The sequence below is a fragment of the Caloenas nicobarica genome, chromosome 5, assembly GCF_036013445.1.
Source record: "Caloenas nicobarica isolate bCalNic1 chromosome 5, bCalNic1.hap1, whole genome shotgun sequence".
NCBI lineage: Eukaryota > Metazoa > Chordata > Aves > Columbiformes > Columbidae > Caloenas > Caloenas nicobarica.
In genome coordinates, this window is record NC_088249.1 from 37,688,379 (window position 1) to 37,709,179 (window position 20,801).

The 20,801-nt window shown below is 39.5% G+C and overlaps 1 protein-coding gene across 4 annotated transcripts in view; it reads left to right on the forward strand.

Annotated features, from left to right (window-relative positions):
• The window catches only part of SIPA1L1 (signal induced proliferation associated 1 like 1), a 223,719-nt gene that overhangs the window by 58,580 nt on the left and 144,338 nt on the right, over positions 1-20,801 (forward strand). For 3 of the 4 annotated variants that reach the window (XM_065635160.1, XM_065635164.1, XM_065635161.1), the window contains exon 2: positions 12,937-13,033. The exons of the other annotated variant lie outside the window; for it this stretch is intronic. The gene's annotated coding sequence lies outside the window, so the exon portion shown is untranslated. The remainder of the gene's footprint in view (positions 1-12,936; positions 13,034-20,801) is intronic. 4 annotated transcript variants of the gene reach the window in all.

Genomic DNA, 20,801 nt, shown 5'->3' on the forward strand with positions numbered 1-20,801 from the left:
AATCCTTTTGTGTGAGTCCTGCAGTGTGGTATTCGTGCTGTGAATATAAGCATGTTTAAAAAAATATTAATGGCTGTAGTCATCGTAGTAAATTGTTTGAAAGCCGTAGGCTGTGTTTCTCAAATATAAGGACACATTTATAAACTTGTTGGACTTCACAAGAAATTCTAAAAAAAAAGAGTAGACTTTAGCCAGTAATTTCTTTCAAGTTAAGAGGCTTAGTATCTTGCTGTTCTCCCATTTCTTCCACTTTCCTTCCAGATCTGGGCACAATTGTTGGCAAATGAGTGAATGTGAATCAGAATTTGAATTGGTGGAAAATTAAATGTAAACAAAGCACACATGTGCTGGTAGACAATTTCTGAGAGTTCCTATAATATTCTTTCAATAGCTAGATTTATTTTGCATTCACTACCATGCAGCCAAATTTGTTTTCCATTACAATAAGCACTCTTTTTTTTTTTTTTTTTTTTTTTTTTTTTTTCCTTGGGGTAAATTGACTTGGAATAGAGTTTACCTTGGTTTTGCTTAGAGGTTAAGGTCACCCCAGGGCCTCCCAGGTGTCTCTGGTGCTTCCTCTCCTGATGTGCTGCAGCGAGGGAGAGTTTCAGGACTTGTTTTGAGTGGTGACATCACTCACCTGCAGTGGGGTTATTTTGTTTTATTTACCTTTATTTTGAAGGGTTATCTTGTTCTAGTAATGCTCATATTCTTTCTTTACCTCTGTTTGTGATTATGACCATTTCTTTTTCCTGAAATGGTCCATCTGTATGGGTTCTGATAGTTTTTCTCTGATTACCATGCACAGTTAAGATTTGATTGGCAACATATTAAGATTTATTTTCTGTAACTTGCATAACACAAAACTAAGTGACATGCTGGAGCGAGAAGAGCAGCAAAGCACCAAATCTGTGAGCACAGGCTGTGCTGGTGGCACTGTTTGGTGAAAATAGTTTTTCTTCAGAGCCTTGTGTTGATATTCCTGTCTTCTCAGCCAAACTATGTTTGCAGCCTTGTGCAGGGATCACAAGGAGCGTTCTTTCGGGTAAAAGCAAACACTTCCCTCTCAAAGTGCACTCAAGTAACAGTTGGGTTTTTGGGTGAGGTTCGTGACAGGAGAGATTTTTTTGTGTGTTGAGACTAGATGTGAGGAAAGGAGCCCTTACCTGTGCTTCACTGATAACAAAATATTTCAGAAAGCCAGAGAGGTGGGAGGAGTACTTGTGATCAAGGTACTTCTCTGTTTGAAAACAACCTGAGACTGTAAATTGAGACCCTGTTGCAAGGTAAGTAAAGAACTGAGGGAGCAGCATGATGGGAGTCCCTTCTCTGGAGTGAACTTTTGTGTTGTTATTCATTAAGGTAAGCAGTGTGCAACCAACCTATCTGGAGATAATGTTTGTAAAATTTTTTAGAAATGTGTTAAAAGCCTGTACATCTCTAGAGCACTGTGCTGAACGTGCCGATTGTGATCCTGTGCCGAGTATGGGTTTGCTGTGTGGTGTCTTCCCTGTGCTGTTTTCTTAATGCTTTGGCTTTACGTGGTGGTGGTGGTTGAGATGCTCGTGATGGGGATGTCCTTTTAGGTCATCATCTTACAAAGTAAGTGATACTCTTGGAAATATCGTGAAAATACATGTCTTTAGATTTGAAAACATTCCCTTCCTGCTTATACTGAATCAAAACTACAACTGGTAATTATTCTGTACCTGAAAACTGAAGTGATATATGGGATGGCGGATTTATTTATTCTGAATTTCAAATACCTTTTCATGTGACATACCAATAATATTATATTTTCTGAATATTTGAAACTGGGCAGTGAATTGTTCTGGTATGTAATTGCTAGATAACCATTTGTGACCTTTCTAAAAACTAGTTCAGTAGAGCAGTTTTACATATGAGGTATGAGATTACTTGCCGCAGGTCAGGAGAAGACCCATTAACAGAGTGCACCAGTCTGGGCTGATTTGATTTGTTTTCCATCTGTGGGACGTCAGGGCTGTGGAAGCTCATCTTCAATTCCCCTAACATCAGTCATGCTAAAAAAGGAAAGTGTGCCAAGTGTGGTAACTAGATCTGCTGCGTTTGTTTCAAATGTTTCTGCTGAATCTGTTGAAATAAGAGTCAGTCTATATCCAAACCTAACTTTGGAGGGTATTGACAGATTTTAAGCTTCCTTGTCCCTGGTAAAATTAGTATTTTAGATGAAGTTCAGGAGTGTTTTTTATCAAAATTGATGAATAATTGCCTGGGGTAACTAATTAATGGTGGGATGAGATCTTCTGTTTGGCTGTCTTAGACCTCAGTCTTCTCTCTTGGCAATCGCTGTTGTAGCAGTAGTGGACGGGATCTGAATTTTCCTAGCAAAATTGAGAATTTTCCTCCTTGGAAGCTGAGGGTGCGGAGGTGCAGCCATGCCAGCCTGGCACAAGCCCGTGTAGCCCCTGGAAGGGTGCATCTCACTATGGTCCTCGCCCTGCTCCAATTTGGCTGCTCCTTCCTTACCCCCTCCGCTTGCAGATGTGATTGTGCAGCTGCAGGATGGGCTCAAGTGAAGCGTTGACCCTGCTGAAAGCCAGTGCTTCCAAAGAAGCGGGGAGGAGAGCTCTCCCCCCATCAGTGTGCACATGCTTTATAATGGGCTCGACTGGCCTTGTGTGGCTTCAATAGGTTGTTTCTGAAATCAGCTGTTGCTTACGGTATGTCTTGGTGTTGTTTGTGTTTTTTTGGTAAGCAGGATTTGTTAAAGTTGTGCTTGTGCCTTATGTCCCTGCTGTAGATGGTTTGAATTCCATGTGGCGCTTTACTAATATTTTCTTTGCCATGCTTTTCCCAATCCCATCAGAAGCTAAGCATCATGTGTTTGTACTAATGGCACTGTCATGTTGTTAGGATTGGGTAAAATCATACGAGGCCTGCTTTCCGGTCTTCGTAAACATTGCCCATGGAGGTTAAGGATCATATAATAATCCTATAGATTTTCAAAATGGGTCTCCAAATATAGGGGGGGGTGGGGAGGGGGGGCGGGAAATCTGCTGTTGGTTAATTCAAATGGCCACAATGCAGCTGAGACGGTCATTTCTGTGAAGCGTTTTCCTATTTGTTAAACAGTTTGAAGCTTTGTGTGTTCTCAAGACAGTGCATTTTGAAGCTAATCTTGAAATTGAAAAATTTTAAATAACGCTTGCTGGCTTTCACTGCAGGCATGCAGGCAAGCTTTGTTTAGCTAGGGATAACGTGGACAGTATCTCAGGATGATTACTTGTCACTGAGTTCTTATTTAATGTAAGAGGGTAACCATTTTTTAAAATTAAAGACATCTATTTATATCTACATATTCAAAGGAATGACATGTCATGTGGAGTCCATAACTTCTACCTAACAGCGCTGATTTCTAGCTCTCCTGTTAGTATAGCTCACACTGAGCTGTGTAAAATTTTGGTTGTCTGATATGAATAGACAAATATTTTAATGAAAAACTAAAGAACAGCATGTTATTTTTTTTACCCTCAAGATTTATAGACGCTTTTTATTTTTACATTCAACTGGTGGAATGTAAACCTTTGCTGGCATGTTTATGTGAATGAATCACTGGAACAGGCTTTTCTCAAGGCACTTATTTAGAAGAGTAGTCGTGTTCTGCCTTGAAGGATATAGGGACTCAGGTGAAGTATTGATTTGTTCCTCTGTATTCTTGAATGTGATGGACAATGACTGAAATGGACTAGAGCACAAGATGCTATTTGAATTGTGAAATTGCTGAAGGAGAAATGTGGATTCGTAATGGGTACAGGTTTTGTGCTTCTGTTACTAGTTCTCCTTTTATATTTGAATTTTTTAGCCTGGCATGAGATGTAGAGATTTTTCTCCTCTCTAATGGAAACCTCTGGTGTACAGAGTGTATTTGATTAAGAAACAGATGTGGCCAGTGGGTGCTTCTGGGTTGTGGGTGAGTCAGGTGCTTCTGCTGTGGCTGGTATGAGGTGCTGAGAACGTGGTGGCCGCCTCCTGGGGCAGCGCTGCTGCTGGGGGCGTGTGGCGCCTCCTCCACGGGGCTTCTGTGGCCTGGAGGCGGGGGGAAAAAACAACAGACAACAACATTATTTACTGGCCTCTCTAACTGCCAGTGTCATGCCTCCCACACACTCCTTTTAGTTCTATGTTCTGTAACATCTGTGGCTTCTGCAAGTTCTGTAACTGCAGTTTGTACTGGCCTGGTGCTGCAAGTTCGCAGTTACATTTCTGAACTTTTCCTTAAAGAGTATCTTTTTGTAAAGTAAAAGTAAACTCAGTTTTCTGCATCTAAACAGACAAAACCCCCACCAAAACCTGTATTATCACCTTTATGTTATGGCATTGTATTAAGTCACACTTTTTCTGCTCTTCTAGGCTGTTTTTTCCCAGCACTAATGAATACTCGCTGAAGTGTAGAATCTCAATTTGTGGCAACATAAAAATGTTCCTGTATTTCATTAAGAGTGGATAACCTTGCCATTTTCTTTCTTAATAATCTAATTTCCTATATTAACAATTTTCTTGTTTTAGTTTATTTCTTAGAATTGCAATTTCTTTAGAAACAAGTGTTTCTAGTTTTTTGCTATTCTTGTTAAAATCCTGAGTTCTTCAACAGTGAATCTTTCTGTGTATCCAAGGGTGTTAGTGACAAAGTATTTTAGCTGTGGTGCTTGTAGAAAAATAAATACGCTATTTTAGCCTCTTCCCCCTGCCCAAAATAATAGCCAAAAATGTCGTTCCTATGTATCCATCCCCTAACTTGAGTTCAATGTTGTATCTTGTAATTACTCGTATACCTTCTGACCATGGTACTTTTAACAACAATGCATCCAGTGTTGGGGTCTGTGTCAAGGTGATATGTATCACATGACGTGCTGTCAATCACACTTACTCTAGAGGGTCTTCAAAATACCCAAAGTAATCTACTGGAAGTAGCCTAATTTCACAATGCTTCTGGTACTAAAAAGCAGGAAAAGTACGTATTTGTGAATTCATGCTTCTGCATATTTACTGACAAACAAGAGAACCTATGCTAAGAGCCAGATATTCAAAGTCACTTTATTTTTAACAGAAGAAGAAAAGATGTGGGTCAGATTCTCCGATATACCTGGTAAGCGTTGGCACAAATGGTTCTATTTTAGTGACACCACCTTAAGAATAGTGTTTGATTCATTATATAGTACAGTGATGTGGACTGGGTAACTTTTCTGACCTTGAGTTGAACAGTCGGAGCTGGGAATAGGCTTTCATGAATCTTTAATAGTTAGCTATATTAATGGTCTCTGGTTTCACGAGGTACTTTCTTAAATTTCTTTTTTGGTTTGGGTTTATTAAAAGTGGTATGTTCAGACTGTTCTGTAACTCTTCCTTTTCTTCCCATGAGTAAATGAGCACCGTGTTCTCAAAATGTTACATCTCATTTTATTAGTGAAACTGCAGCAGCTTTGGAATGGACAAGAATCAAGGCAGATTCAAAAACTTGCCTATTCAGATAAAAATCTGGTCTTAAAGAGTCTGCTGCTGTTCATGGCTGGGCATGTAGTTTGAGAGAAATTATATTAATGTTGAATTTTCTTTATTGTGTGTAATTTTGCTAATATTATTGGAAATGCAAAAGTAGCTGGTTCTGCTGCAACTCTAATGTTTTGTCATTTGAAAATGAATATAAAATCTAATTTGTTTTTCCTTCACCCTCTTTCCTCAGAGATCTGTTAAATTCCCCTCTATTTTAGATTCAGGCTCTTCATGGAAATTAATCATTCTGACCCCTGTGAAGTAAATATTATTTTCATTAATGGGAAAATTGCAGAACAGACAAGTACAGTTGCTTGTTTGAATTATGCAAAGCTTCTAGACATGTGGTCAAATTGCTAGACTGTGCCTGTTTTCAATAAATTCTTCATAAAACTTTTTTAATGCAAGCTGTAATAATATTGATGCCGTCTGAGCAGACAGAAAAAACTTTCTTTTTGTTTCCTGAAGAGTTACATGACCAAGAGTATAACTGAAATATTGTTTATGGAACACTTTATCTTGAAATGTGGCTAAATGAGGTATCTACTGAGAAGAGTACAAAATAGTTTGCCTGTTTTCCCAGGAAGATTACAAAGAACCCTTTTAAATTTAATCTTAACTGGGCAAAGAGTGTGAAGATCCTTTCAGGGGCGGAGAAACCCCCACTCTGGTGGAAATCACCAGCTCTACCAAGCAAGTCAAATGGGGATGGAGCTGTAAGGTGCTTGTGTTTTATGGAATAACAGGTGGTCATTTCCCATTAAATGCAAGTGTAAAAGGGCCTTCACCACTGAAAATGAAAACTCGGGGTGTGGCAGGAGAGAATATATTGAATTATTTTTGTCTCTTTTGATAGGATGGAAAAATTACTTCTGCTTTATCTCAAAGGTGGAGTGGATGAAATATTCCTTAAAGGAAGGCTCGGAACATAGGAAAGCAGAAGTTTGGTTACATATGTAAAAAAACTTGCTGGCCAAAGAACTGTATTTTTATTATAGTTAGATTTTGAATTAGGGATAGAAGATAGGATTTATGGAGTGTCAAACTTCTTAGGGATTACTAGGATTTTCAGTTTGACATTCTTTCAAAGCTTTGGAAGACTGAATAAATTCTGGTCAGTGTAATTTTTCATACTCTCGAGTATTTTGAAACTATAGTGATGTATTTAATGCCTCATCTTTTCATTTTATGGGCAGCATGCACCTATAGAACTTTTACTGTGAAGGTTCCTTCTATAGCAGATGTGTGCTGTACCTTGCTGCTGTGCTGGGAGGGGGACGGGAGGCTCGGAGAGCTGGTGCTCACAGCACTCGTGCAGCTGACCCAAATCTGCATTTGGATATTTCTGGCTTTAAACGCTTTTTATGGTGAAGTATAAAATAGTGGAACTTATGCAATATGTGTATTCTGTAGTGTACTGTGAAAGATTGGGGAAATTTGATTTCATGTACGTTGGCAGATGTTGGTACCCAACAAGGGAAACCCATTGGATTCGTGTGTGCGGCTCCTGTTTGGTAAGAGGGCTTCATGGCTTGTATCCTGTTTCCCTGAAAGTAACCTCTAGCATGATTTCTGAGGATTTTTGAGGATGGTCAAAGTATAAGCCCTAGTTACAGTTCATTAAAAAAGTCAGTTTAAATAGTGTCCAGGCAGCAATACATGTAAAGAAGTAATAAGCTTTGGAGCAAAAATTAATATAAGACTCTGTCTTATTTTTTGGGAAACAGGGTAATTTGTTCACGGTTCAGCAGTTCTCTGCCTTCTTGTTTTTGGTGTCTAATTTGTCTAGCTAATGTATTGCTGCTTACGTTATCTGTGTTATCAGTTCATCAAAATGCTGATGAAGGTCTTCATTTATAGTGAAGCTGTTACGGTCCTTTGCTACAAGTTGGAAGACTAATATTTCTGGCTGCTGTGTGGCTGCTGGGTGTCCTTGAGCAACTCCTTTATGTTCTCTTGCCTTGATTTCCCTTTCTTTGTAGTTGGTTTAATGATATTTACCTTATCTGCAAAGCACTTTTGAACCCTTATCAGTGGAAAGCTTCCTAACAGTGGCATATTCTCTATGGATGCTTCCTCTGTTTTCATTGACAAACAGCTTTAAAATTCCAAATACACAAGTCAGTTGAGATGCCAGCTCAGTTTTTTATTTAACAGCAGTCAAATGGATTTAAATTGCATATAAAAGGGGGAGCAGGGTTGGAGGAGGGCAAAATGGAAAAGGAATGAGCTTTCAAATTGTGAATGAACAAATTCTTTGCTGAATTTGCCCTTTTTTCTTGCTCCTCAGGTATTTTCTGCCGTAGACACATTATCAGTTCTTTGCTTGGCAACAGTAACTCCTCCTACAGTGGAAAATCCTGTCCTCCTCTTATAGCTTAGCTGTGACAGAAAGCTAGGCTGACAAAGCAGCAATAGGACATCCTTTTTCTAAAGAGGAGAAACTAACTTTTAAAGAGTGAAAATTGGGTGGTAAAAAGGGTGGGTCACTACTTCTTGAAAGGGGGAAAAAGGTGGACTGTGTTTGCATTTGTTATTGGTTTTCTCTATTTCAAACTTAAGTATTTGCTTTCCTTAAAGTGCTTACTGTTGTCAGGATAACTCCGAAGTTCACATTTTCATGGTTGTTCTCTATATATATTCCTTGATGTTTCACTTTGGTTAGTTCAGCATTTTCATAATTTTTGGACAAAAGCATTAACCTGCAGAGGAGATGCTCTTTCCAGTCAGCAGTATCATCTTGGTATAGGTATTTTACTTGTAGGATGTGCAGTTATATTAAAGGTAAACATAAAGTAATTTATACGCTATTACAGTCATATACTGTGTGGCTAGAAAAACCGGCCTCAGTGTGAAAGTGTGTGAGCCATGGGGGCTGTGAATAATGGGGAAAGCTTATGACTTACTGCAGTAAAATGATGTTGTAAACATCAGAAGCAGCCTTTTCAGGTAAAATCGAATTAAATGAAGTTTTTTTTTCCCTTACGCCTTTTGAGAAAAATGTTGAGAATTACAGTGATTGACTCCTGTTGACAGGGCAGCAAAGTAGTTAATTAATTAAATGCAATGTTACTAATTTTGATTGATACTGTATAATTATGTTGTCAGAGTCATTTGAGTTTGTATCAGACTGTAATTCTCTATCAGACTTTTAGTTCACCTTTGAGATGAAAAAAATCACACTCAAAATGAGAAAACCCAGACACCTTCCCCCACAACCTGAGCCGAATCTCTATTCATTCAAAAATAGAAGTATAATTCAATTTCAAATCTATTTTTCTATACTGCTATTTTACGAAAAGATATTAGAGGGCAGAAAGATTTCACTAGTTCTCCTTGTTAGCAGCATCTATCTGAGAAATTGCTAAAGGTCTTAGTGTCTGTAAAGCAAAAGGTAAATAGTCTCTCTGAATTTTGATAGCAGCGGCAGAGAATCCCCTGACAGCCCTCTGAGCTCTTCTAGAGTTTTTTTCTTTCCTAATAGCCTTGGTCCGACTGGAGATCTTAGAGCCCAAAGGTAAAAGGCAGCCTTCCAAACTACCTGGAGCTGTTTTGTTCTCAGTAAGAGGAAATAAAGCTTCAGTTTACCCAAAAGGGAAATTTATGGAAGAATACAAGAAATGAGATTATTCTGGCAGTGACTCTTGAGGCAAATGTTCTTCAGCTTGACAAGCTGAGCATGAAAGGATATGCTTGATTAGGATGCAAATTCTATGTATGTGATTCATTCGTTGTGTAATATTTTCATGTGTTTTGGGTTTATTGGAATTATATGTATATGAGTATGTAGAGGGGCTTTATTAACATGTCAGAAATATAATGCCACTGTTTGCCAGGTTGAAAGTCAAAATGGCTATAACTTCAAAGTTTAGCAGGAGTCTATATACCTTCTTATATAATATATATATAAAAAAATATAATAAATGACTCCAGTTTTCCTAAAATAAGGGATTTCCATTCTTACTACTATTTTTATACACCCTTATTTTTTTGTACTTCTCTCTGCACTGCCTTACTACTTTTCTCGCTTCTGGGGTTTTCACCATTTCATATTAATTGTTTCAAATGCTCATTTTTTTCTGGAAGTTCTACTCCTAATCAGTTTTATACCTCCCTTTGATACTTCATCCCTACCTGCCTTTCTGACCCAGAAGAATGTGTGCCTCAGCTTCAGGAGCAACAGTCTTGTGTCGTAAGGGTAATTTTAAGAGTTTAGCTGTGACTTCTAAGTGTGCTGCTTATGCTTGCTGTGTAGATTCGCACGAGTCAGCTGTCTTGGTAGGAGTAATAGCCATTAGTGCTTAAGTAATATAGTTGAAAAGATGTATAAAAATGGAATTTACTTTGTAGTAGTGTTGTTTATCAGTTTCTGGCATTCAGCATCTTCAGTGACAGCATATGTTTGGCTGGAGATGAAACTGAGGGCCCTGTGAAAGCTCTGGCTGGAGGTGGCCTTTCAGGAGTGCTGCTGTGGGGCTGTTCTCTGTTGTGGTCGTGTACTGTGGGTGCAGGAATTCAGTCATCTGCTCGGCACAGGGCTTTGAAAATACCAGCTCAAAGGCCCAGGGGAATTAGGTGCTCAAGTCCTATCTCCTTGTGACTGGAGTTCACAAAGTAGGTTGTCGGCTGGTGTCCAATGCCCTGGGAGCAACTGCATCTTCTTTTCCCTGCGATGCATCATCTTACATTTGTTGAAGCTCATTGGTGAAACTTGTCCTGGCTGTCTTCATTCCTTCAGTAGTAATTAACGTAATCATCAGCTAGCGAACTTACGTCAAAAGCCTTTTGTTTTTATTACGAAGGGAAAGACAAACCTAATAAAAGTATTTTCATAGCTTTATGATGGCACGAGAACAGTTTGTGTAGACTTCTTTGTTTAGAAATTATAATGCATATAGGTGGTGCCTTCCTAAAGAAAACTGAGCTCATTCCTTTTTTTCTTTTGAAAATCTGGAATAGTCAATAGGACGTCCTGAAAGACTGGCTCACTTTTCTTGGGAGATGTGCTGGAGGCTCTGTAGGCTGGGGAGGAAAAAGTTTTCTTAAATGTCTATGAGAAATGTCTGAACTTCTTTTAGTTATTTTTTTTCAGCCTTTTCAAATACTGTTAGATTCTGTTGAGAATAAATGCTACTTATAGTGTTTCTAGAGAGCATTCTCTTTTTTTCCCCTTCTTTTTTTGCAAAGGCTTTGGCTACAATTTCAGTACTTCCTAATGTTATTAATTACATAAGGCTTTGCAAGCTCTGAGCTGCTGTTTTGCAGGTGCCTTGCTGCTCTGTGAGAGCAGCTTTTGCAGGATGCGGCAGAGAAGTGGGGAAGCGAAGCATTCTGCGGGTGGGTAGCGGATTCTGAAACCAGGGGGCTGAATTTGCAAGGGTTCCTCGTGCTGTTTGTAGTACTGCATGTTGACATCTGTAAAGTAGCAAACAATCCTTTGAATTCTCTTCAAGTAATATATTTTAGTTGTTTCAAGGGTGATGTAAGAAAATAGCCTTTTTCAGTAGAACCAAGTCCTTTCTTTCCTCCCTCCTTATGTACGCCTACACCAATGTTTTTTCAGCTCTGTAAGTATGTTTTTTCTCACTCTCTCTGCTGTGTAGGCGGCCTTCCCAATCACAATTGAGCTTCACAGGCAATCTTTTACCAAAAAAAAAAAAAAGTCTTTACACAGCAGGTCTGTAATTTAACACCAAAGAAAATGGAGACTTCTGGGTTAGAATTATGACGCACCTTCGTAATGCTATAATAGGTGAAGAATTTTGCCCCAAAGAAAACGAGGAAGATTTTTCTTGACCAGAAGGCTACCACCTGCAGAAGTTACTTATCTGCTGCCCAAATGACTTGCCAAAATGTCAGGAGCAATCACAGGCGAATAGATTTTTAAATCTTTTACTTGCTTCATTAGACTGAGTTATAATTGAACTTTTCTACTCCCAAATTAGAATGTGATACTAGTTGAAAGAGGCAGGCTCAGTTTGTTGGTAATATGACAGCTAAAATACAGTTCTTCTGGGAATGTTATGTTATTCTAAACGTGAGTTTAGTTCTCTCTACCTTTTTGGAAACTGCTTCTGTTACACTTGATCGTTATTTCGTTGTACTGCATCTCTTTTGATGATGCTTCTCATTTTTTCAAGGTCTTAATTTCACATGCTATTTTGTAAATAAGCAAAATAAGTAAATAACCCAACTGTGAAAGCCATGTTATTAATTGCTTAAAGGAAGATAGCAGTAATTACTCTTGAGCTCTCTTGGTAATGCTGTCTGGCACTTCTTAAAGAATATTGGTTGATGCTAGTGTTCTTGACACAAGAATCCAAACTTTATTCAACTCTGTCTGGAAAGAACTGTTGGGGGAGTAGTAATGGATAACTTAAAATTATTTGCTTATTAACCTGTCAAGTTTTAGAGCTCATTATAATGAAATAAATAGATCTTGTACCATGGTTTTATATGCGGCTTAAGCTGGCCTTGCAGCTGAAAGCAGCCGTCCTTTGCTGCTCATCCTGTCCCATGCCTTTTCCGCCTCATGTCAGCACAAGTGGTTATGTATCCATGCAGTGAACTAGATTGGGGAAAATAAGGTTGGAGCAATGGTCTAGGTCTTCTCTAGTCTCCTTATTTAGAGTTGGATTTCAGTCTGTCCCTTTGATATGATTCACCACACATACCCTGTAACGCGTAAGCTTGGTGGGAGTAGAGGGGGACAAAAATTCATCGGTGGTTTGTGTTCTTCCTCCAGCTTGTGCCTCTGTGGAGTTCTCGGGACTGCGGCATAAATCTCCGTGGTTACATCTGTTCGCCCAGGCTAATTTTAGAGGACTCCTAACATATACAGATGCGAGCCTTTTGCAGCAACAGAGGTCAGATGTTGAGGCTAATGCTGAAACAATACAGTTTTTATTACAGTACCTGGTAAATAGGAAGAACCAGCTTTGAAACTTTTTCTTCCTGCTTTTTGAGACTTCTGAGAAGGCTGCAGTTGGTGACTTAAATTCACTCCTGTTCTTCCTGGAATGTGACATGTGTGATGGACTTTATGTTGAGTGGCAAGGAAGAAAGTGGGCCACAGTGCTGCTAAATGTCCCCTTTCTTTCAGGTGTAACCAAATTTTTTTTTTCATCTCCAAATGCCTGGCAGAATGTGTTCTGAAAGAAAATAACTTGGTTCAGAAAAAGGGCAAGAAAAGAAAGGTTGGGATTGTTATACTGAGAAACTTCTCATGCGGGCTCTCTCAGATGAGTAAGTTAACTGCAAAAACTTAATAGGTTCACAGTTTTATAATTCTTCGGTGTTGCTTTCTGGCTTCTTAAAAGCAGAATTTCGGTTATACCCTTTACTTTTGAAAAAAGATTTCACCCATTCATTTCCCATTCATACCCATGGTCTTTCTACTTCTAGGTTTCACCATGCTGTGATTCATCGGAAGCTGGTTGTGACAGCCACTGGGAGTTTTTGCTAAAGCTGCATGTGCCTGCCTCCTCAGGAATTTCGATAGGTAAGAGTACAGGCTCCACTTTCTGTATCATCTGACAGTCCCCCTTTGGTTGCTGTGAAAGCAGAATTGTCTTTGTGGCTGCTGGTAGCACATAGTGTTTCACGCAGAGCAGAAGGGGTGGTCTCCACCAGGATGGTTTACAGGGCAGGCTTGCTGCTGTCGAGTGCCAGACTGTATCCCAGTCCGTTGCCAAGTGCATCCTCTATATCCGAGAGGGTTTTTTTTCAGGAGGGAGATGCAAGGGGACTAGATGGCTACTCCCTCCATGCTTTCTACTAGGTATTTGTAGAAGTGTTCCTAAAGGCAGGTTGGACTCTGTTCAGGCTGTGACAGGATGCCTGGTTTTGTTATGTTTTTCTAAAACGTAGTCGTTCCTGTAGGTGGTTTTTTTTAATCTACTTGTAAAATGAAACTTGTGTTGTAGGGAAGACAGGGATGATTATTCTGAATGTGCCTGATTCTTGAAAAGGACTGGCTTTTATTTAGTTTGTGATGTCTCCTTTCAGAGAGAGATACAATCTACTTTTAGGGAGTTTATGAAAAGATAAAAAGGAGGCTGCAAGCGTGAGGTGCTGCAGTTCTGCTGATGCAGCCTTGTCCTCTGGCTGGTGTCAATGCAAGTCCTTTGCGGGTAGGTAATGACCTGGTTCCAGAGGGCATATCAGGAAGGCTGAAAAATTGCAGTGTGTGGCTTTTTGGGGGTGGGAGGGAGAAGGGATGGGAAGCTGTGGTATTGGTTTTGCAGAGGCAGACAGGGCTGGGTTAGTTTTCAGACAAATCGGTTTCCCGACTTAACTCAATGTGTTGTGCAAGCCGTAGTGCTGTCTGAAGGGAGGTGACCAGCTACTTGCTAGGGACCGCAGGTAGAACAGTGTCGAGATCTGAACTTGGATTAGTTTAAGCTGATTTGCAACCAGACAGTAAACAGATGTTAATGATCTGTTTATTAATGAATATTGAAAGCTATAGATGTAAAATATGTGAAGGAAGCCCAGTCTGGAAGTGACAAGCAATTTAATAAACATTGCTTCTAAAGAAAAAACCCTCCCTTCTAACATCATTTCCTCTGTCTGTGGGATGTCTAAAGAAACAAATACGTTTCTTATTTGTGAGAATCTGCCCTGCAGTTGTTGTTGCAGTTGTTTTGGACAATGTTGTTGTATCGAAAGTGGCAATTTAAATCTGTTCTTCTGAAATGCTGTCAGCAAAGCTGTATTGTGTCAGCAGAGGACTGCTTAGCCTTTGAGGTTTGATTTATTGTAGCAACAAAACCTTTCCTTCAGAGGACATGTATATTGGAAATAAACGTATTTGCACATCTACAGCAGCCCCTGGAAAAGGATATTTTAATTATTTTAGCTTTCCCCTTGAATCATCTTACCTTTTCACTTGGCACCATCTTTAGTGTTGATTTTTACATGCAATCATTATTGTGGTTTTCTTTGATGTATAGTTCTCAAAGTTAAAGACAGAGGGAAAAATGTTGTGTCCATCTCTTATCACAAAATACAAAAGATTGTTTTGATTTGCTTTTGAAGCTTGTGGTCCCAAGAGACACATTTTGATCCTAAACACTGTCTAGTGGGGCATGGACAGTGAAAAAGGGTTGTCTTGAGTGATAAAGTAAAGGAGTCTTTTGGTTATTGACTTACTAGTGGAAAGTAAGTGAACATTACCTCCCCTTCTTCCCACTATGTTTGGGTTGCACAGTTTTTGTTTTTGTTGAATACTTTCCATAAAGTATGTCCAAGTAACCAAACTAACTCTGTCAGCAACACTGTCACCATGTTATGTCACTGAAATACTTACTGAAGGTGGTAAGTTCCTTTTTATTATACACATGCAATTTTTGTTCACTAATGGAAATCTTTCCCAGTGGAGTTTTTTAAATCATTGAATTGTAGCTTGTAACAAATCTACTTATACAAAGTTGTAGTGTACTAGTGTAATTTGTTACACTATTAACAGTTCTGGTTGTTTGAGCTCATAAACTCATGCTCCTATAGACTCAGTCTTGTTTACTGAAATTCATGAACAAGTTTCACAGTTGGTAGTTAAATGTTTTAGTAAAGTATGTCCATGTTAACAGGTAGCTTTTTTAGAATTAGTAACATGCCCAGTAAAGCTGATTTTTGCTTATATTTCAAATAGAGATTCTATTCGGATTTGTAAAGATATTGAGGTGCAAGACGTTCAGCAGCATAAACTTAGTTTTTTTAGATTTCCCACATTCTTCTGTTAATATTGAAAGAATAAAACTTTTAAAATTCTGCATATACCTTAACCTGGGAGTACTTATTTCTCCTTGACATGCACTTAAGAGGAGGACTGGGGAGAGGGAAGAGAAAGGGATGGTCTCTGTGCCTATGTGGCTGATGTTGACCATAAGTTATATTTTGTAGGATAGCATTTAAAGCTACTGGTTTTGTCAGTACTATTCCTGTTGACAGGTTGAACCCCCTTGGCTTCATTTATCATTGGTAATAAGGCCTGGTAGTGTGGCGTAGGGCTGCAGTGGAAAAGGTTTTGCCTCAGTGATTCTTGCTCTTTCACAGGGACATGGTGCGTGGTGCTGTGTTCCCTGTAATGGGAGATGGCAGCTGTATTGGTACGGTTCCTCCAAATGGCCAGGAAGAGACGTACAGAGTTGTGTTCCTTTCTTACATTTTGCAGGTTGTAATTTTTCTCAGAAATTTCCCCAAGGTTTAGTTCGCGATTGTACAAAGAGTTTCTGCTATTAGGATTGCGTAGGTCTGTACTTCAAGCTGTTTTCCTGAGGAGTCAAAAGAAAGTTAGGAAGAACCTCTGCAATTAGTGCTGACAGTCTTGGCCTCCTTAGGTGTTGTTTGAGGAGTGTATGTATGTATTTCGTATGCATGCATGTGCATATGCACACATGCGCCTGAGAGAAAGGGAACAGCAGTATTAGATACTCTCATTGATACATGGATGTTTCCAAGTTAGCAGTTGCCTTTTGTAGTCTTCTGATAGTGCAATGATAACTACAGTTATCTTTACATGGAAAAGAAGTAAAAAGCGCTTCGTATATATTTGCCTTCTATGTTTTAAAAACAGTGCTGTGAATTACCAGAAGTTGGCATGTGATGGCTGGGAGATTGATGTATGCTAGAACTGGAGAATTGCAATTGGACCTTTCAACAGAACTGGATAATGTTCTTAATAGCTAAATATGTTCATTGTAATAGGAAATGGGTGTTCATGAGGAAAGTCTCACTTTCATTTCATTGTGTGTGAGGCTGAAAGAATTGCATAAGTGTATATGAGTGAATGAGAAGAGCCTGGATCTCATTAATTTTTGGGTTACCCATAAGCTGGCCAGGGTTTTATGCTTTGATTGCTGTTTTCTTAGTTGGGAATGACTCAAGACTTAGTGCTATGGAATGTAATGGTCCATGCTCTTTTCTGTTGACTACACAGGCCAACACTGAGGGTACATACACTGTGTCTGCAAACTTCCTGATTTCAAAATGGCTAGGACATGTGCAAGATAGCTTTAATCTAGCTAGCCTGGATTAAAAAGATTGCAAGGATTTAACAGCATGGATTTTAACATAGTGTGTTTGAGGCTGTCAAAGAATCTGAGTACTTAATCACTGCAATCCTATCCTCTGGAAATGAGTGGGCTTTGTAAAACTGACATTATTGAGTCTGTAGCTTGCATAAATGTGGAAAGCTGTTGGTAGATTAAATACATATATTATTCTGTGTATTCATTTCTCCTAGTTTTACCTTTAAAATCTGGAATGTAGAATAATTTAGAGCTAGTAGCTATGTACCTTGTACTACATATGATTACAAATGTACAGTGATTAACAAACAAGATGTTTTCTGTAGTTGATCCTGTTATTTTAACATTTTATGGGAATGGCTAGTGAAGAATGAGCAACCCTGGTATTTTGAGTATCTGCATGGCTCAGCTTGCATATTGCTAAAGTACAGTGTGCTGTGCTTCTTAAATGTAATAGCAACAGATTTCTGCAGTTAAAATATTTTTCATTGTTGCAAGTTAGTAATAAGAATTGGCAATTAAATCTGTGACACTGAACAGAGCTGGAATTTGCGAAGCAGTAAAAAAAAAAAATAAGTTCATGGACTGAACTTAAAAGGAAACAAAACAGTTGTGGTCAGTGGGGCAGAGTCTAGTTGGAGGCCTGTATCTAGTGGAGTCCCTCAAGGGTCAGTACCGGGACCAGTACTATTCAATATATTAATCAACGACTTGGATGAGGGAATAGAGTGCACTGTCATCAAGTTTGCCGATGACACCAAACTGGGAGGAGTGGCTGACACACCAGAAGACTGTGCTGCCACCCAGAGACCTGAACAGGCTGGAGAGTTGGGTGGGGAAAACTTTAATGAAATATAACAAGGGCAAGTGTAGAGTCTTGCATCTGGGCAGGAACAACCCCAGGTTCCAGTATAAGTTGGGGAGCAGTGTAGGGGAAAGGGACCTGGGGTTCCTGGTGGACAGCAGGATGACCATGAGCCAGCACTGTGCCCTTGTGGCCAAGAAGGCCAATGGCATCCTGGGGTGTATTAGAAGGGAGGTGGTTAGTGGGTCAAGAGAGGTTCTCCTTCCCCTCTACTCTGCCCTGGTGAGACCGCATCTGGAATATCGTGTCCAGTTCTGGGCCCCCCCAGTTCAAGAAGGACAGGGAACTGCTGGAGAGAGTCCAGCGCAGAGCCACGAAGATGATGAAGGGAGTGGAGCATCTCCCTTATGAGGAAAGGCTGAGGGAGCTGGGTCTCTTTAGCTTGGAGGAGACTGAGGGGTGACCTCATTAATGTTTATAAATATATAAAGGGTGAATGTCACGAGGCTGGAGCCAGGCTCTTCTCGGTGACAACCAATGATAGGACAAGGGGCAGTGGGTACAAACTGGAACACAGGAGGTTCCACTTAAACGTGAGAAGAAACTTCTCAGTGAGGGTGACAGAGCCCTGGAACAGGCTGCCCAGGGAGGTTGTGGAGTCTCCTTCTCTGGAGACATTCAAAACCCGCCTGGACGCCTTCCTGTGTAACCTCATCTGGGTGTTCCTGCTCTGGCGGGAGGATTGGATTAGATGATCTTCCGAGGTGCTTTCTAATCCCTAACATTCCGTGATTCTGTGAACCTAAACCAGAAAACAAAGCAAAGCAAACCACAAACAAACAAAACCAAAACTAACCAACAAAAAACCCTAACAAAATCAGACCAACAAACCCTCCTGTTGCCTCTCTCCCCAAAAAACTAACCCCCCACTGTCCAAAATAAACAAACAATCCTCAAACAAACAAAACAACAGAAGGGACCATAGAGTAGCAAAATTGAAACTGGGAAATGTGAACTTCATTTCTGTGTTGCCCTTGACTATTAGTGTTATTTCTCTGCCTTGTTTTTCAGCTGTTGAAGGAAAATGCTCGGTTCCTTTATATAATGTTTTGAGAAATGTGCAACTGCTGCTATTACAACACTGACCATTAGATTTCCTAAATTTGTGCTTCAGAATAGATAGACCAAGGTGAAATAACAGCATTTATTTGGAAACCACCCAGTTTCAATTAAAACACTCATGGGAGTTTGGAAATGAGCACTTCTTAGATATTTCCATGTATCTGAAAATGAAGGAAGCCTCACTTCTAGCCTGAATTTGTTTAGGAGTAGTTCCCAGTCACTGATGATTTTTAGATCTCTGCTTGATTAGAGATCAAATTCTTCCCTTCTTTCTGTGTTCTTCCTAAAGGCATTTTATTTTTTTCTCCAGTTTTTCAGCATTCTTCTTGAACTGTAAAATCAAGAACTAATTGCAGTTTCTCTGTGCCAAACAAAGTAACATAACTGCTTTGTGCTCTTATTTGATATTCTTGTTTAAACATTAGTGGGTTGCATAAGATTAGCCACAACTACATGTTGTAAGTTTCTATTGCGTACACAGATTCCAGGCAGCTAACTAGTAAATTGGAGTAATGTGCAGAGCTGTCACCTATGAAGATCAGAGTTCACACTTTCCACTTGAGATCAGAGACCAGCTTACTTTTCATTCTAATTGTACTCACTGCTTATGCATAATGCAAGACCACAACTTCATTCTGCTCCATTTGATGAAAGATAAACATCAGTTTCTACTAGACAGTGTGATACTAGCTTTGCAGATCTCATCAGCATGAGGCATTAGTCATGTCTTTATGTATATAACATAGCATACATGTATATACACATCATAATGTGAATGGTGCAGTACAGCTTTTGCATTATCATAAAATAGCAGGTTGGAAGGGAAATCAAGGATCATCTGGTCCAACCTTTCTTGGCAAAAACACAGTGTAGACAAGATGGCCCAGCACCCTGTCCAACTGAATCTTACTAGTGTCCAATGTTGGAGAATTCGCCACTTCCCTGAGGAGATTGTTCCAATTGCTGATTGTTCTCAGCGTGAAAAATTTCCCTCTTGCGTCAAATCAGAATCTCCCCAAGAGCAACTTGTATCTGTTGCCTCTTGTCTTTTCCATGTGACTTGTTGTAAAAAGGGACTATTCAGCTTCTTTCTAGCATTAGTAGTAATACAATTAATAAACAGTGCTTCCAGTTAATCTTAATTTGTATAGGTTTTTTAGCATGTTGGTCTCCTTAGTCTTATGCTGTGTATGTGTTAAGATGAATTTGTCATCAGTCATTAGTTCATTCCATCATTTCTGTATGTGAAGGCTTAGTACTAATATACAGTTCTTCAGTACCTCGAAGCTATGCTATTTATTATATTGACCTTTAATACCACCAATATTTCATTTCACTGAGTATTATTTTTTTAAAAAACAAAGGAAGCTTATAATTAGCAGAAGTTGCATGCAATTTTCTAACTCATCAGGGTAGTTGAAAACTCAGCTTTGGCTTTATATATGGTATTTTTCCAGAAGTAAGCTGAATGTCTTAATATATTTGTACTGTAACCTCTCCCATGCATGTCCATCTCCAATAGAAAGATTTCTCAATAAATCTTAAGTTAAATTTTTGCATCTATGTATATTAGAAAATATGCAAAACGATAATTTTCTATAAACTGGGAAGTCCAGGGTGGCAAAGTCTTTTAAAATTGAGAAATTGGTTGGGTAGAATTAAATTGGGATGTAGTATGGTAGATTTTTTTTTTGTTGGTTGGTTATTCTGTGTGTGTGTGCGCAGACCTTCCCAGATCATGTGAGGATGGTCCTCTTCTTCATCCACATCGCTGGATGTTGTTTGTGAGGCTGAGTGTCTGGAGCGATGCTGGCCTGGCCAGCATTTGGTGCCTTTGGTTCCTCTGCTCTGTATCCACACGAAATGAAGACAGGAAAGCTGCTTTCTCAACTGATGGTTGAGCCAACGTGTGTACTGGGCCCTGCACACTTGGAGTTGTTTGGAAGCGTCTGGTTTTGTAGCTGTGATACAAGAAATGCTGGAGAAGACACTTTTTTTTTTTTAACCAGACTTGTCAGTATTGGTGTAGCATGGCTCCTGAAAAGCTTGATTTCTTTGTATGACAGTCATACCTTAGGGGAACAGCCACTGCTGTTCTTGCTTCCTCGTGCAGCTGCGCACTTGGTGATGTGTTTGTAAAGCCCATAGCTCAGAGATGCAGTAACTGTGTGTGTATGTGTAGTAATACAGATATGACTCTTCAGAATATGAGGAAGCACTGAATAATCATTGTTTAAACAAGTGGTGTTCCTCAGGGACTGGTGTTGGGACTGGTGCTGTTTAACATCTTTGTTGGTGACATGGACGGTGGC